Source organism: Malus sylvestris, chromosome 12, assembly GCF_916048215.2.
Source record: "Malus sylvestris chromosome 12, drMalSylv7.2, whole genome shotgun sequence".
NCBI classification, from domain to species: domain Eukaryota; kingdom Viridiplantae; phylum Streptophyta; class Magnoliopsida; order Rosales; family Rosaceae; genus Malus; species Malus sylvestris.
Genome location: NC_062271.1, coordinates 18819409 through 18838879, shown reverse-complemented (window position 1 = coordinate 18838879; position 19471 = coordinate 18819409).

Genomic DNA, 19471 nt, shown 5'->3' with positions numbered 1-19471 from the left:
TGACAAAGATTTCAAAATTATTTGCACAATTGAGTAATCATGGAGGAAATAGCAACTTTATACAAGCAAAGGTCCCTCCAACGCCTTCAGCTGATCAGTAGTGGGGGCACCAGGAGCGGAAGACATGGATTTTTTTACCGAATTCTTCAAGTCTTTCAATTCGACGATCAAAAGCTCATTCACCCGGGGCAATTCGACAAACATTTTCTTGTCATTGGCCGCCGCCCCCTCCATGGCCACAGAAGCTGCGTCCATTTCTTCTTTGAACTTCAGCAAGTCGGCTAGCGTGAGTTTGTCTTCTTTATGGGACGCCCGCCCAGCTCACAAGGCCTCTTGCAGTTGAGAAATCTTAACAAAGGCCTCCATATTTTCTTTATCTAAGGTATCGAACTCTTCTGCATCGAGAATGCGTTCTTGAGAAGACATAAGGCGTGCAAGCTCGTGCTGTCTTTGGACTTCTATAGATGTAAATTTCTTCCTTCCTGTTCTTGGACAAAATTGCACCTACAAAACAAATAACACCTTAGGTTAAGGCCAACAGCCTTACGCGCCCACGATGAATGGGGGGCTTTGGCCAAAGAACCTCCGATGCTAAAGTTAGAATTTTGAAGGAAAGTGTTTGGAGAATTTTGAGTATTTAGCAAGAGTGTAGACCTAGGTTTTTAGAGAAAATGGGGTAGTATATATAGGGCATGGTAGGCCTCCTTGGGGGAGAAGGTGGCCGGCCCTTTGTGGTGTTTTTGAGTGTATTTTGTAGTTAATTGGTAATTTAATTAGCCATTAATAGATTAATTAGGTAATAAATCGAGTAATTAGGTAATAAATCTATTAATTAGCTAATTAACATAATTTAAAAGAAATGTTTTGGGGGTTACCTTGTAGAGAAGATGGATGAAATAGGTTTTGAATAAATACCTATTTTGGGCACTTTTGACTTGATTGTGGGATGATTGTCCACTGCTTGCGCGTGGGAATTCCGGTGCTCCTTAAAGGTAATTTTGTCCTTTCTACACAAAAATCCATGTGTCGTCTCTTGATTATTTTTGGCTCCACAAATGCCCTCACACTTGCTGGGTTGCTCTCAGGAAAGGGCAGTAAGTGTAGAGATCTCCAACTTTAATGCAGATTCTCTCTTGGACTTGGAATTTCTATTTTTCTAGGAAAGGGAAATAAATCTCCTCCAAAGCCTATTTAAGCCTACCTTAAGTAAGGGATTAAATCAACTTCGGAGGGCAATTATTTATCCCTACAAGAAAGAGAGAAAGCTGGAGGATATTTGTTCCCCCTCCCCTAGCATTCTTCTTCGCTTGCCTGTGCAAAGAATCGTCTTCCATTGATTTTTTTGTCTTCTTCGCGCCACATCGATGTAAGAATCTCTTTGTATTCTTCTTGGAATGTGCTGCCACGGGGCAACCGTCGGGGTGGTGCGGCATGTCGGTTGGCACGAGCCAGGATTGGCTCGGCATGGGCCGAGGAGGTGGCGTGGCATGGGCAACAGTTTGGGCTGCCATGTCAAGGCTGCTTGTCAAAAATGAGGAAACTGCTTGAGTTTGATATCTCAGTTGTCGTAGATGGAGCAGTTAAGGATGGAGCTGCCAAGATCGGAGTTGCTAAAGATGAAGTGTCGAATGAGCGAACTGTTAAGTGCAAAAGTGGCTGCTACCTCTAACCATTTGCTGCCTAGTTGATCTTCAAGCATTCGATCTTTTGAGCTATGTGGCCTTCTCGCACTAGAAAGTTTACCTAGATGGGTGTCGGTGAATTAGTTTACCCTCTCCCATTGGATAACAATTAGTTTATCCTCTCGCACTGAAGAGCAAACCCATATGGGTGTCGTGGAATTAGTTTACCCTATCGCACTAGAGAGTAATTAGTTTATCCTTTCGAACTGAAGAACAGACAGATATGGGTGTCGGGGAATTGGTTTACCCTCTTGCACTAAAGAGCAATTAGTTTATCATCTCGCACTAGAGAGCAAACCCATATAGGTGTTGGGGAATTGGTTTACCCTCTTGCATTGAAGAGCAATTAGTTTATCTTTTCGCACTGGAGAGCAAACCCATATGGGTGTCGGGGAATTGGTTTACCCTCTCGCACTAGAGAGCAATTAGTTTATCCTCTCAAACTGGAGAGCAAACCCATATGGGTGTCGGGGAATTGGTTTACCTTATTGCATTGGAAAGCAATTAGTTTATCCTCTTGCACTAGAAAGCAGACCCATATGGGTGTTGGGGAATTGGTTTACCTTCTCGCACTAGAGAGCAATTAGTTTATCATCTCACACTGGAAAGCAGACCCAGAAAGGGTTTTGAGCAGTTGTTATGGACAGCAGTTGAAGAAAGCTGGACAACTAAAATAATCATTAGCTTGTGAGGTATTGTTTGATGAATTGCTTGAGACTTCAAACTGCTTGTGGAACCCACGTAAGGGTGTAAGCGCAGTGAGCTACTCCTAGAATTATTGTGCCATTATTAGGTTGTTCGTCGTGTGCCCTTTTGAGCGCGAGCAACATGGAAAAAGCGGCATGGCTGGGAGCTGTGGTGCAAGATTGGCATAGTTATGAGGTATGGTGATAAGTCAATGGCTGCCAGGAGTCGTGGAGTAGGTAGTCACGGCTGTGAAAGTAGGTTTTGGGCCAGGTTGTGCACAATAAGAGGAATTGGACCATTAGGTTTATGATGCTTAGCTACTGATGATGTGCTATTTCAGTATTGAATCGTCTAGAGTGTTAAGAACAAGGCATGCCCCCGGTTCTTGGTAGTTGGGCTGGTGTGTTCTTCTGATACTCGTCTGCCCCTGGCGCGCCATTAGGCTGAGCTACTGCGTTTGTCAGAACAGAAGTTGTCTTTATATCCAGCAATCTATGTGGGGTAGTTTCGTCTACTCGATCTTGTCATTAAAAGATGACTCGTTTATGTTGGTCATGTCTCATCAGAACATCTTGTCAATAGCTTCGTTGTGCAGGAAATCGTGCAATTACTATGTCAAAAGCCTTTATACTTCTTCTTGAATTTTCCTTTGTTGGGGGTGGCAGAGCTCTTGGCTACCCCCGATCGTGACCTACTGGTTTAGGTTGCTCATCTATGTGTTTGGCTCGTCTACGGCGCGGTTGCAGTGCATGTGGTATATTCCTAGTAGGTGAGCAAGTAACTCGTAGGCTGCTGGTTGAACTTAAGCCGGATTGAGTGACTACTTCTCTTTGTCTGCTGTGTTGCCTAATTTGATATGAGGTGAATGATGGTCTTTGCGGGCCTTGCCGCGAATGAACACTTCGCTTGGAAGGTTGCTCATGTTGATTATAGTAGTGTGGCCCCAACCGTGAGTGTATGTTTGTCCATGGGCCTAACTTAGAATGCACACTCCTCCATGAGCTAAAATGGGAGTATACGCTATCTCGGGGGCTCAGTAGGGGGTGTACTCCGTTAGAACGCTCGATTTATGATTGGCCAAGTGGCTGCTTGTTGGGACACTGCTAGAGAGATTCTTCATCTGCCCTTGTCATACTTCGGGACACTTCGTCAGGGGCACATTGTAGCTCGGTGCGCTGCAAGAGCTGAGTCACCTAGGTCATCTGTTATGCGAGGGCACTCGTCAACTCTATAACTTGTCGAGATAAGTATTGTTCTCCATTTAGGTTCGAAGAACTTGGAAGAAATGTATCTCATTGAGTAATGGAAGTGTGGTAGACTCCGGGCGCGAGATTTGAGTTGGGAAATGTCAAATCCTCTGAAAAATTTGGTGAAAATGCTCTCGGTTCGATCGTCGGTCTGAAAATTTGAAGTCAGGATGGTTGAACTAATCTTAGACCGATTTAGGTTGCTTGGAAAGCCATGGGAGCAGGCTGGGCAACGGGAGTGGGTTGCTCGGCGGGAGCAGGCTGGGTTGTAAGAGTGGGCTACTCGGCGGGAGTAGGCTGGGCCACATGAGCAGGCTTGGCAAAGGGAATGGGTTGCTCGACGGGAGCAGGCTGGGCCGCAGGAACGGGCTGCTCGGTGTGTGGTACACGTAGGTGGGAGGCTTGGGCTTGACTTGGCAATGTGTTGGACTCACGTTAGGTGTGGAGTGACTTGGCTTAGGTCGTGACCTTAGTGCCATGGGCCTTGGATGGCACGGCTCGGGCCGTGGTGGTGACACCATGGACCTCGTTGCAGGTGGCTACCGTGGTAGCCACTGCGATGGTTCATGTGGTGGAAACTCGTGGTGGTGGTGCTGCTCCACTTATTGTCACATTTAGCCTCGTGGATCGTCGCGATCCCATCTCTTGAATATTGGAATTTTCACTTTTTGAATTTTCTAAATTTCTAGCCATTGTACTTATTTTTAACGTTTTATCAAAGAATTTTTGCAAATAAAAAAATTCTAATAATAAAAACGTATGAAAAATCTACAAATGGACAAGAAAAATAGAAAAACCTTGGATGCGAGAATCTTCTATGAGTGTGGGACTCAACTCTCAATGAAAACACTAATTTATGGATGTAAATTTTGAAGGAAAAATTTTGTCCTAGCTAAGAACAAGTATGAACATTTGAATACATATGCTAGCAATTAACACTTTAAAGTAGGCATGCATCCAAAAAACAATTCATAAAACCCATGACTTTCAAAGCCTAGTATATGGTGAACCAAAATAAACTCTTTAACAACATTAAAGAGAAGTAAAGATTTAGAGTTTCTTTACCCTTGAAGATCATCCTTGTTTACACAAGGGATTCACCCAAGTGGAGGGCCTTCAAGTCACCTCCAAGCTCCTTGAATCCTCCTTGTGTTATCCTCCCTTTGGTGCTCCTTTGAAGATTTGAGAAATAAGGATTTGTTCTCCAAAACACCAAAAGCTTGATGTCTCTAATTCTCTACACCAAGGATGTATTTTATGAAGATGATATGGATGACTTAAGGAAGAAGAGATTGCTAGATGTCCCTTCCTTTAGTGGCTGCCCTCTTGGAAGAAAATGGAGAGAACGTTTCACCCAATTTCAATTAGAAAACACCTTAATGAAAATAAAGCTATAAAATTCCTTTTATACTTCATTTCTTTGGTGAGTGGCAAGCTTGCAATTAAGCAAACTTGCAATTCACCCTAATGGCCGGCCCTCCTTATTGTTATTGGGCTATTTGCCCATTTTGTTTTAGTTGTCATACAACTTAAACATAATGGGCCTTTTGGACCAAAACGCTTTTGGGCCCCGTAACCCAAAACCAACATATAAGCCCAATACGAACCTTTCGTATAATTAATTAACTAATTAATTAATCTTGACCATTCTTCAATTAAACCATTTAATTGCTAATCCATTTCATATAATTTCTTCACATACATCCTTACTCGGTGTACGATCCATTAGGTTCCAATTAGCGAGGCAGTGGGCGATGTTACTCTTAACGATCGATTGTGAATTGAAACCACATTTCAATTCTCCCTTTTTGTTGATTAGTGTTTGCTAACCATTAGGGCTTCCACAAACCATGAGTGACGCCTAGCAGCATATCATGGTTACCCAAGCTAAGTAGAATTTGTTGGAGAACCTATCCAGTTACAATTACAATGCAATACGGTCCTTCTCTAATACAATACTCTTAATCACATTGTTTAAGTGATAGTTGGTTTCATGTCTACTATCCAATGTGATACTTTCCTATATGATTCCCTTGAATATGATTTGGAACAAACTTCCTAAGTCATATTCATTTGCTTTGGCCAAAGACTTTAGAATCATATCTTAGAGTATTCTCCCTCCACCATGGAAGGTTAGAGATCCCTTGTTGTACATTCATATGCCTACATGACTAGATAGCTTGACCCCAACAATGCCGTGGACACTCCAAAGGAATGCCGTTGACAGGATCAAAGATCAAGGACCTAACCATTAGACATCGATGATGCCTCAGGTCAAAGGACTACTTTGCATATTGCAACCTTAGAGTTCATACATGACATGTATGTTCGAACTCTCTTTTGATCGTAGTTCAGTGTACTCGAGTACTCTTTCGAGCACCTATGTGTTTGTCTTAGTGTCCAACACCAAATGACTTGAGACTAGTTATACTCACGATTGAGTCAACATAACACATACTAGCCTTAGCAGATTGTCAATGCCCAATTAACAATCCTATGGCTAGGAACGTTTTAGGAATGAACATAAGAGAAATGTCTCGATAATCTAACTCATTAGATCACTTTTCTCTTAGAACAAATACATTCCTTGGATTCCCTTATTGCTTAAACACATGATACAAATAAATAGTGATTAACAATAGGATTGCCCTCCATTAAACATATAATAGTTTAACACAATAAGTATTCCAAAAAGCTATTACATCAAATGAGTGGCTTTGTGGGCATACTTCCAACAATCTCCCACTTGCACTCAAAGCCACCTTCCCATGTATCTAATACCCATCTTTTCCATATGACGGTCAAGCTGGATCTGAGACATTGGCTTTGTCAGTGGATCTGCTACGTTATCGGCTGAAGCAACTTTGAGGATATTGATTTTCCCCTCGGCAGCATATCTTCTAATGATATTAAAGCGTCTGTCAATATGCTTGTTCTTTTGATGTGCCCTGGGTTCCTTAGCTTGAGCTATCGCCCCACTATTATCACAGTACAAAGTTACTGGTGATGTAATGGTTGGAACCACCCCAAGTTCAGCGATGAACTTCTTCATCCAGAACGCTTCTTTGCCGGCTTCAGCTGCAGCGACATATTCAGCCTCTGTCGTGGAATCAGCAATTACACTTTGCTTCTTGCTTTTCCAACTGACAGCCCCACCATTCAGAGTGAATACATATCCGGAGTTGGAACTTCTATCATCGACGTCAGATTGGAAATCTGCGTCTGTATAGCCTTCCACTCGCAACTCTGATGCTCCTCCATACACGAGGAACATGTCCTTAGTTCTTCTTAAGTACTTAAGGACCGTCTTGACAGCTCCCCAGTGTTCTGATCCTGGGTTAGATTGATATCGACTAGTAATGCTCACAGCATATGCAATATCTGGCCTTGTGCATATCATGGCATACATAAGACTTCCTATGGCTGAAGCATAAGGAACACAACTCATTTGCCGTATCTCTTCAGGAGTTTTAGGTTCCATGGATTTAGAAAGGTGAATTCCATGTCCAACAGGAAGAAAACCTTTCTTAGATTGTTCCATCTGGAACCTACTTAGCACCTTATCAATGTACATAGATTGGGATAATCCAATTAATTTTCTGGATCTATCACGATAGAGCTTTATCCCAAGTACATAAGATGCATCTCCCAAATCTTTCATGTGGAAGGTTTTGGACAACCACACTTTTACAGAAGAAAGTATTGCAGTGTCATTCCCGAATAGTAATATGTCATCTACATATAACACTAGGAATACTACTGCATCCCCAACGACCTTTTGATAAACACAATTGTCGTCTTCGTTTTGAGTAAAACCAAACGTTTTGATTTCAGTGTCGAAACGAATGTTCCAGCTCCTGGAGGCTTGCTTAAGTCCATAAATGGACCTTTGGAGCTTGCATACCTTAGTCTTTTCAGACTTGGACACGAAACCTTCGGGTTGAGTCATATAGAGCTCTTCCTCTAGGTAGCCGTTCAGAAAGGCCGTCTTCACGTCCATTTGCCATATCTCATAATCATGGTACGCAGCTATCGCAAGCAAAATCCGAATGGACTTAATCATGGCTACAGGAGAGAAGGTTTCTTCATAGTCAATCCCTTCTCTTTGCCTATAACCCTTGGCTACTAGTCTAGCCTTATAAGTCTCCACGTTCCCATCAACGCCTATCTTCCTCTTGAAGACCCATTTGTTTCCAACAGGTACAATACCTTCTGGAGGGTCTACAAGAGTCCAGACCTGATTTTGATACATGGAATCCATCTCGGATTTCATGGCCTCTTGCCATCTCTTTGAATCAATGTCGGACATTGCTTCAGTGTAGTCTCTAGGGTCCTCCTTTGTTTCATTGTCACCTAGAAGGCACAATTCATCAAAGTCATTGTCTAAGCCATACCTTTCAGGTGGCTTACTAACCCGTTCAGATCTACGTGGAGCTAGGGGTTTAGGAACAGGATTGTCAATATGTCGAGTGCTCATTTGTGGTTCATTATTAATCTCATTAATTTCCATCTGTTTGCTTATAGTTCCTTTGAGAACAAATTGTTCTTCAAGAAACATAGCATTTCTGGCGACAAAGACTTTCTGGTCGTTAGGATGGTAGAACTCGTATCCCATAGTTTCTTTAGGATATCCCACAAAATAACATCTTACTGATCTCGCTTCAAGCTTAGTAGCTTCAAGCTTCTTGACATATGCTTCACAACCCCAAATCTTAACATGTTTAAGACTTGGCTTTCTTCCATGCCATATCTCATAGGGCGTTTGTGGAACTGACTTGGAAGGTACTCTATTAAGCAAGTAAGCTGCTGTATATAGAGCATATCCCCAGAATGTTACTGGTAGATCAGCAGAACTCATCATAGAACGAACCATGTTCATCAAGGTTCGATTTCTCCTTTCAGAAACTCCATTAAGTTGAGGAGTTCCTGGAGGAGTCCACTGTGATATTATTCCACACTCTTTGAGATAATCTAGGAACTCATTACTCAGATATTCACCCCCTCGATCTGATCTTAGGGTCTTTATCTGTTTCCCAGTTTGCTTCTCAACTTCATTCTTGAATTCTTTGAACCTTTCAAAGGATTCTGACTTGCACTTCATAAGATACACATAGCCAAACCGAGAGTGATCGTCGGTGAATGTGATATAGTAGGAGAAGCCTCCTCTCGACGTAGTAGACATAGGTCCACAAACGTCAGTGTGGATTAACCCTAGAATTTCAGTGGCACGCTCTCCTTTTCCAGTAAATGGAGATTTGGTCATTTTCCCTTTCAAGCAACATTCACAAGTACCCATCTGGTCATTACCTAATGGGCGGAAATATCCGTCTTTCGACATCTTGCGAATCTTATCAAGGTTCACATGTCCAAGTTTAAGATGCCACATCTTTTCTTGGTTAACACCTTCTCTAGCCCTTTTGGGTTTTGAGGTATTCCCGCTTTCAATACAGTGCAACCCACTATTCGTCTCTAGGTGAAAAAGTCCCTCTATCATATTACCTTGAGAGATAATACGACCATTCAAGTATAAAGTGCAACTCATTTTGTCAAACAATACTGAGTGCCCATCTCGTAAAAGCTTAGAGATGGAAATCAAATTCTTTATACATGAAGGAAAATATAAACAATTTTTAAGTTCCAGGACTTCCCCAGAGGGTAGGTTAAGCATATAGGTGCCTATTGCTTTTACTGAGATTTTAGTGCCGTTCCCAACTCGCACAATCATCTCCCCATTGCTCAGTGACTTGCTCCCTACTAGTCCCTGCATCGTATTACAGATATGTTGACTAGCGCCTGAATCAAATATCCAGGAATTGGAGCCCACTGTAAAAGAACTCTCTATGACAGAAATAGTCTCTTCAAAAGTTCGTGTCATAAGGCTCGCAATGCGCACCCTGTATTTCTTCTTCCAACGTTCATCCTTTCCACAATGAAAGCATGTTCCTTTGGATTTCTTTGCCTTCTTCTTATGCAACCTTTTCCTTATGTTTGCATTCTCACTCCCACTGTCCATTTTGAAACCTTTTTCAAATCTACAGCACATGTCAATCATCTCTTTCAAAGAATGATCGAATCTATTCACTTTATAGTTTACAATAAACTTAGTGAAATCATCCGAGAGAGATGCAAGGAAAAAGTCTTGGGCCATTTTCCCATCGATGGAAGTTCCTAAACTTTTAAGATCTTTAAATATCTTTTCCATCTTTTGTCCATGTTTATGAACCGATGCCCCCTTTGCCATCTTGGCATTCATTAGACTACAAACATTTGAGAATCGTACATTACTAGTCTCAATGTCATGCATCTTATGCAAACTTTCAACCATGGCACAAGAAGTGTCCATGTGCTTATGTAGCTTCATAAGCTCCTCACTAAGTGAAGTAAGGATTAAGCATTTGGCTTGTAAGTCATCCTCATAGTGTCTAATATAATTTTGACACTCCTCCTTTGAAGCTAGTTTCGTAGGAGGTACATGAGGAGGGGATTGCTTAAGCACATACAATATGTCTTTCACTTTTGAGACATTCTCAATATGGCGATACCAAGCAAGGAAACGTTGGCCCTTAAGGCCCCTTTTGTCAAGTATAATGGTGGGTATAATTTTAGGCATGTCGTTCACTACATAACATAACAGAAATCGTATTAGATTGTTTGTTTAAAACTATTTGATTGGGTCTTTAAATCAAATAGTACCACCCACTATTTTTGGCAAATTCCACATCCCTCAATAGAATTCGAGAGTTATATTGAACTCTTAGCGGGTTATGGGAGACTCACCATTACCAAGCCCACCTCACGATGATACGATATTGGTTAGCAAAAATAATGATGAGAGAATAACGCATTATTCATTTACAACTTTTGTAATTACCCATCCGTTTGGCCTCTAGAGAATGTTGCCTCACGATGATACGATATCGGCACCATTGCACTTAGTTTAAGTTATTCCCACCATGCTTAGTGTGTGAAGGGGTTCAAGAATAGCCTCACAATGATATGATATCGGCTATCCTCGTTGCCTACACTCACCTCATCGTATGTTTATGGACTCCTCCTGGATGTAAGCGCATACTTTGTACTCCCCCATGATAGGGTGAAGCCGGTGTATGAGTCACAAACGCTTGGAGCCCACCACGGTGGAAGGCCTACGAAGAGATGTTCTAAACATCTCTCGCTTATCAACTTAAATCTTCATTTTGAGGGAATAGTTTTGGGCTACATCAAAACATTTTAATCACATTAAAAGAACTTGGGCCTATCACAACCATTGGTCCAAGTTAATATGAATTAGTAGCATATAATACTCCCACTGTTTCGTTGAAACAAGCGAGACTATATGGAACTACTAACGAACGCATTGCATCCTCATATGGACTATATAGTCATATTAGGTTTTTAGGATGATTATGAACCGTTCGATTTGATCCAACACGAGCCTTGTGTTGGACCTTGGGTTTAAGGTAGATAGTTGTTGATTTTAGTTACGCGTTTAATCCAATTAAACCGTTATTTCCTATTGGGCGTTGGACCCAACTATTCCATTTTGCATACAAATAAACAAAAGGAATACATGAAATAATAATAAGGGCTTATGCCCTTTTACAACACAAATCAAATAATGGACTTATGTCCATTTACAACAACTTGAATTAATCAAATTACATTCAAATCTACACTACTAAAACCCAAACATTCATAATGTTTATCGGCCAATCACATAGCTCAATTATCGTGGCCTTTGGTTCATAATCACCCTTTTCTTAATCAATCATATTAACTAAGAAAACTACTTTAAACAATTGGTTTTTGGATCCATTGAATTGATTTAAATGGAACTAATATGAAATGAAAATCCAATTCTCATTAAAGAGACAAAACAATTTTGTTCTCATCCTTTTGGGCCAATAGGAAACTATGACCACAACAATTGGGCCATAATGCAAATACAAAAACTTTTGGGGTCACTTTGTAAAAACACAATAGTCCACAACTTCATGTAATTACAACTAGATCCCAAAATTTTAATAATGCAAAACCATCATTAAAGGATCAAAACAATTTGTCCTTTAGAGTTTTTGGGCCTTAACGTAAAAACGTAAACTTTTGGGCCAAAATGCAAATACACAAAAGTATCAAAACTTTATGTAATTGCACAAAAGACCCAAAAATACCCCACTTGATGGGGTGGCCGGCCAAGGAGATAAGATAAATGAAAATTTTCTAAAAGTTTTGCAAGTTGATTTTATTAGGTGATGTAAATGTGATAAGGATAAGTTTGTAAGAAATTTTTGTCAAACAATAATGAAATTTTGTCTAACAATTAATATATTTATTATCCTTCATCAATAATCATCACCCATCAAATATAAACCAAAACTTTATGAAAAACATAAAACTTTTGAATCAAAACTTCAAAACTTTATGTTCTTGGCAAGAACTTCAAGAACATTGAAGAACACTCATGAAAACTCATAATAGCCCCATGAATGTTTTCACTCATCAAAACTCAATTTTTCACCACTCAAAAGAGGGCTTATATCCTAGGGTACTTAGGGGTTCCATAAGTCACTTTAAAACCATTTTAACAAGCCAAACATGAACCCTAAAAATCACCCTTTGGATTTTGCCGAATTTCCCAAAACACATGGCACCAAATTTTAGTTCCAATATTCATGCTTAAATGAAATACATCTACAACATTTGAGATGCTAAATTTTCTAGCAAAATTTATATATTCAAAAGCAAGAACAAAGCTTGTAACATTTACAACATTTAAATCACAAAACATGAACATCACAAAACCCAAAAGGATTCACCATAAACTAGGCCTAGGCTCTGATACCACTTGAAGGAAAAATTTTGTCCTAGCTAAGAACAAGTATGAACATTTGAATACATATGCTAGCAATTAACACTTTAAAGTAGGCATGCATCCAAAAAACAATTCATAAAACCCATGACTTTCAAAGCCTAGTATATGGTGAACCAAAATAAACTCTTTAACAACATTAAAGAGAAGTAAAGATTTAGAGTTTCTTTACCCTTGAAGATCATCCTTGTTTACACAAGGGATTCACCCAAGTGGAGGGCCTTCAAGTCACCTCCAAGCTCCTTGAATCCTCCTTGTGTTATCCTCCCTTTGGTGCTCCTTTGAAGATTTGAGAAATAAGGATTTGTTCTCCAAAACACCAAAAGCTTGATGTCTCTAATTCTCTACACCAAGGATGTATTTTATGAAGATGATATGGATGACTTAAGGAAGAAGAGATTGCTAGATGTCCCTTCCTTTAGTGGCTGCCCTCTTGGAAGAAAATGGAGAGAACGTTTCACCCAATTTCAATTAGAAAACACCTTAATGAAAATAAAGCTATAAAATTCCTTTTATACTTCATTTCTTTGGTGAGTGGCAAGCTTGCAATTAAGCAAACTTGCAATTCACCCTAATGGCCGGCCCTCCTTATTGTTATTGGGCTATTTGCCCATTTTGTTTTAGTTGTCATACAACTTAAACATAATGGGCCCTTTGGACCAAAACGCTTTTGGGCCCCGTAACCCAAAACCAACATATAAGCCCAATACGAACCTTTCGTATAATTAATTAACTAATTAATTAATCTTGACCATTCTTCAATTAAACCATTTAATTGCTAATCCATTTCATATAATTTCTTCACATACATCCTTACTCGGTGTACGATCCATTAGGTTCCAATTAGCGAGGCAGTGGGCGATGTTACTCTTAACGATCGATTGTGAATTGAAACCACATTTCAATTCTCCCTTTTTGTTGATTAGTGTTTGCTAACCATTAGGGCTTCCACAAACCATGAGTGACGCCTAGCAGCATATCATGGTTACCCAAGCTAAGTAGAATTTGTTGGAGAACCTATCCAGTTACAATTACAATGCAATACGGTCCTTCTCTAATACAATACTCTTAATCACATTGTTTAAGTGATAGTTGGTTTCATGTCTACTATCCAATGTGATACTTTCCTATATGATTCCCTTGAATATGATTTGGAACAAACTTCCTAAGTCATATTCATTTGCTTTGGCCAAAGACTTTAGAATCATATCTTAGAGTATTCTCCCTCCACCATGGAAGGTTAGAGATCCCTTGTTGTACATTCATATGCCTACATGACTAGATAGCTTGACCCCAACAATGCCGTGGACACTCCAAAGGAATGCCGTTGACAGGATCAAAGATCAAGGACCTAACCATTAGACATCGATGATGCCTCAGGTCAAAGGACTACTTTGCATATTGCAACCTTAGAGTTCATACATGACATGTATGTTCGAACTCTCTTTTGATCGTAGTTCAGTGTACTCGAGTACTCTTTCGAGCACCTATGTGTTTGTCTTAGTGTCCAACACCAAATGACTTGAGACTAGTTATACTCACGATTGAGTCAACATAACACATACTAGCCTTAGCAGATTGTCAATGCCCAATTAGCAATCCTATGGCTAGGAACGTTTTAGGAATGAACATAAGAGAAATGTCTCGATAATCTAACTCATTAGATCACTTTTCTCTTAGAACAAATACATTCCTTGGATTCCCTTATTGCTTAAACACATGATACAAATAAATAGTGATTAACAATAGGATTGCCCTCCATTAAACATATAATAGTTTAACACAATAAGTATTCCAAAAAGCTATTACATCAAATGAGTGGCTTTGTGGGCATACTTCCAACAATCTCCCACTTGCACTCAAAGCCACCTTCCCATGTATCTAATACCCATCTTTTCCATATGACGGTCAAGCTGGATCTGAGACATTGGCTTTGTCAGTGGATCTGCTACGTTATCGGCTGAAGCAACTTTGAGGATATTGATTTTCCCCTCGGCAGCATATCTTCTAATGATATTAAAGCGTCTGTCAATATGCTTGTTCTTTTGATGTGCCCTGGGTTCCTTGGCTTGAGCTATCCCCCCACTATTATCACAGTACAAAGTTACTTGTGATGTAATGGTTGGAACCACCCCAAGTTCAGCGATGAACTTCTTCATCCAGAACGCTTCTTTGCCGGCTTCAGCTGCAGCGACATATTCAGCCTCTGTCGTGGAATCAGCAATTACACTTTGCTTCTTGCTTTTCCAACTGACAGCCCCACCATTCAGAGTGAATACATATCCGGAGTTGGAACTTCTATCATCGACGTCAGATTGGAAATCTGCGTCTGTATAGCCTTCCACTCGCAACTCTGATGCTCCTCCATACACGAGGAACATGTCCTTAGTTCTTCTTAAGTACTTAAGGACCGTCTTGACAGCTCCCCAGTGTTCTGATCCTGGGTTAGATTGATATCGACTAGTAATGCTCACAGCATATGCAATATCTGGCCTTGTGCATATCATGGCATACATAAGACTTCCTATGGCTGAAGCATAAGGAACACAACTCATTTGCCGTATCTCTTCAGGAGTTTTAGGTTCCATGGATTTAGAAAGGTGAATTCCATGTCCAACAGGAAGAAAACCTTTCTTAGATTGTTCCATCTGGAACCTACTTAGCACCTTATCAATGTACATAGATTGGGATAATCCAATTAATTTTCTGGATCTATCACGATAGAGCTTTATCCCAAGTACATAAGATGCATCTCCCAAATCTTTCATGTGGAAGGTTTTGGACAACCACACTTTTACAGAAGAAAGTATTGCAGTGTCATTCCCGAATAGTAATATGTCATCTACATATAACACTAGGAATACTACTGCATCCCCAACGACCTTTTGATAAACACAATTGTCGTCTTCGTTTTGAGTAAAACCAAACGTTTTGATTTCAGTGTCGAAACGAATGTTCCAGCTCCTGGAAGCTTGCTTAAGTCCATAAATGGACCTTTGGAGCTTGCATACCTTAGTCTTTTCAGACTTGGACACGAAACCTTCGGGTTGAGTCATATAGAGCTCTTCCTCTAGGTAGCCGTTCAGAAAGGCCGTCTTCACGTCCATTTGCCATATCTCATAATCATGGTACGCAGCTATCGCAAGCAAAATCCGAATGGACTTAATCATGGCTACAGGAGAGAAGGTTTCTTCATAGTCAATCCCTTCTCTTTGCCTATAACCCTTGGCTACTAGTCTAGCCTTATAAGTCTCCACGTTCCCATCAACGCCTATCTTCCTCTTGAAGACCCATTTGTTTCCAACAGGTACAATACCTTCTGGAGGGTCTACAAGAGTCCAGACCTGATTTTGATACATGGAATCCATCTCGGATTTCATGGCCTCTTGCCATCTCTTTGAATCAATGTCGGACATTGCTTCAGTGTAGTCTCTAGGGTCCTCCTTTGTTTCATTGTCACCTAGAAGGCACAATTCATCAAAGTCATTGTCTAAGCCATACCTTTCAGGTGGCTTACTAACCCGTTCAGATCTACGTGGAGCTAGGGGTTTAGGAACAGGATTGTCAATATGTCGAGTGCTCATTTGTGGTTCATTATTAATCTCATTAATTTCCATCTGTTTGCTTATAGTTCCTTTGAGAACAAATTGTTCTTCAAGAAACATAGCATTTCTGGCGACAAAGACTTTCTGGTCGTCAGGATGGTAGAACTCGTATCCCATAGTTTCTTTAGGATATCCCACAAAATAACATCTTACTGATCTCGCTTCAAGCTTAGTAGCTTCAAGCTTCTTGACATATGCTTCACAACCCCAAATCTTAACATGTTTAAGACTTGGCTTTCTTCCATGCCATATCTCATAGGGCGTTTGTGGAACTGACTTGGAAGGTACTCTATTAAGCAAGTAAGCTGCTGTATATAGAGCATATCCCCAGAATGTTACTGGTAGATCAGCGGAACTCATCATAGAACGAACCATGTTCATCAAGGTTCGATTTCTCCTTTCAGAAACTCCATTAAGTTGAGGAGTTCCTGGAGGAGTCCACTGTGATATTATTCCACACTCTTTGAGATAATCTAGGAACTCATTACTCAGATATTCACCCCCTCGATCTGATCTTAGGGTCTTTATCTGTTTCCCAGTTTGCTTCTCAACTTCATTCTTGAATTCTTTGAACCTTTCAAAGGATTCTGACTTGCACTTCATAAGATACACATAGCCAAACCGAGAGTGATCGTCGGTGAATGTGATATAGTAGGAGAAGCCTCCTCTCGACGTAGTAGACATAGGTCCACAAACGTCAGTGTGGATTAACCCTAGAATTTCAGTGGCACGCTCTCCTTTTCCAGTAAATGGAGATTTGGTCATTTTCCCTTTCAAGCAACATTCACAAGTACCCATCTGGTCATTACCTAATGGGCGGAAATATCCGTCTTTCGACATCTTGCGAATCTTATCAAGGTTCACATGTCCAAGTTTAAGATGCCACATCTTTTCTTGGTTAACACCTTCTCTAGCCCTTTTGGGTTTTGAGGTATTCCCGCTTTCAATACAGTGCAACCCACTATTCGTCTCTAGGTGAAAAAGTCCCTCTATCATATTACCTTGAGAGATAATACGACCATTCAAGTATAAAGTGCAACTCATTTTGTCAAACAATACTGAGTGCCCATCTCGTAAAAGCTTAGAGATGGAAATCAAATTCTTTATACATGAAGGAAAATATAAACAATTTTTAAGTTCCAGGACTTCCCCAGAGGGTAGGTTAAGCATATAGGTGCCTATTGCTTTTACTGAGATTTTAGTGCCGTTCCCAACTCGCACAATCATCTCCCCATTGCTCAGTGACTTGCTCCCTACTAGTCCCTGCATCGTATTACAGATATGTTGACTAGCGCCTGAATCAAATATCCAGGAATTGGAGCCCACTGTAAAAGAACTCTCTATGACAGAAATAGTCTCTTCAAAAGTTCGTGTCATAAGGCTCGCAATGCGCACCCTGTATTTCTTCTTCCAACGTTCATCCTTTCCACAATGAAAGCATGTTCCTTTGGATTTCTTTGCCTTCTTCTTATGCAACCTTTTCCTTATGTTTGCATTCTCACTCCCACTGTCCATTTTGAAACCTTTTTCAAATCTACAGCACATGTCAATCATCTCTTTCAAAGAATGATCGAATCTATTCACTTTATAGTTTACAATAAACTTAGTGAAATCATCCGAGAGAGATGCAAGGAAAAAGTCTTGGGCCATTTTCCCATCGATGGAAGTTCCTAAACTTTTAAGATCTTTAAATATCTTTTCCATCTTTTGTCCATGTTTATGAACCGATGCCCCCTTTGCCATCTTGGCATTCATTAGACTACAAACATTTGAGAATCGTACATTACTAGTCTCAATGTCATGCATCTTATGCAAACTTTCAACCATGGCACAAGAAGTGTCCATGTGCTTATGTAGCTTCATAAGCTCCTCACTAAGTGAAGTAAGGATTAAGCATTTGGCTTGTAAGTCATCCTCATAGTGTCTAATATAATTTTGACACTCCTCCTTTGAAGCTAGTTTCGTAGGAGGTACATGAGGAGGGGATTGCTTAAGCACATACAATATGTCTTTCACTTTTGAGACATTCTCAATATGGCGATACCAAGCAAGGAAACGTTGGCCCTTAAGGCCCCTTTTGTCAAGTATAATGGTGGGTATAATTTTAGGCATGTCGTTCACTACATAACATAACAGAAATCGTATTAGATTGTTTGTTTAAAACTATTTGATTGGGGCTTTAAATCAAATAGTACCACCCACTATTTTTGGCAAATTCCACATCCCTCAATAGAATTCGAGAGTTATATTGAACTCTTAGCGGGTTATGGGAGACTCACCATTACCAAGCCCACCTCACGATGATACGATATTGGTTAGCAAAAATAATGATGAGAGAATAACGCATTATTCATTTACAACTTTTGTAATTACCCATCCGTTTGGCCTCTAGAGAATGTTGCCTCACGATGATACGATATCGGCACCATTGCACTTAGTTTAAGTTATTCCCACCATGCTTAGTGTGTGAAGGGGTTCAAGAATAGCCTCACAATGATATGATATCGGCTATCCTCGTTGCCTACACTCACCTCATCGTATGTTTATGGACTCCTCCTGGATGTAAGCGCATACTTTGTACTCCCCCATGATAGGGTGAAGCCGGTGTATGAGTCACAAACGCTTGGAGCCCACCACGGTGGAAGGCCTACGAAGAGATGTTCTAAACATCTCTCGCTTATCAACTTAAATCTTCATTTTGAGGGAATAGTTTTGGGCTACATCAAAACATTTTAATCACATTAAAAGAACTTGGGCCTATCACAACCATTGGTCCAAGTTAATATGAATTAGTAGCATATAATACTCCCACTGTTTCGTTGAAACAAGCGAGACTATATGGAACTACTAACGAACGCATTGCATCCTCATATGGACTATATAGTCATATTAGGTTTTTAGGATGATTATGAACCGTTCGATTTGATCCAACACGAGCCTTGTGTTGGACCTTGGGTTTAAGGTAGATAGTTGTTGATTTTAGTTACGCGTTTAATCCAATTAAACCGTTATTTCCTATTGGGCGTTGGACCCAACTATTCCATTTTGCATACAAATAAACAAAAGGAATACATGAAATAATAATAAGGGCTTATGCCCTTTTACAACACAAATCAAATAATGGACTTATGTCCATTTACAACAACTTGAATTAATCAAATTACATTCAAATCTACACTACTAAAACCCAAACATTCATAATGTTTATCGGCCAATCACATAGCTCAATTATCGTGGCCTTTGGTTCATAATCACCCTTTTCTTAATCAATCATATTAACTAAGAAAACTACTTTAAACAATTGGTTTTTGGATCCATTGAATTGATTTAAATGGAACTAATATGAAATGAAAATCCAATTCTCATTAAAGAGACAAAACA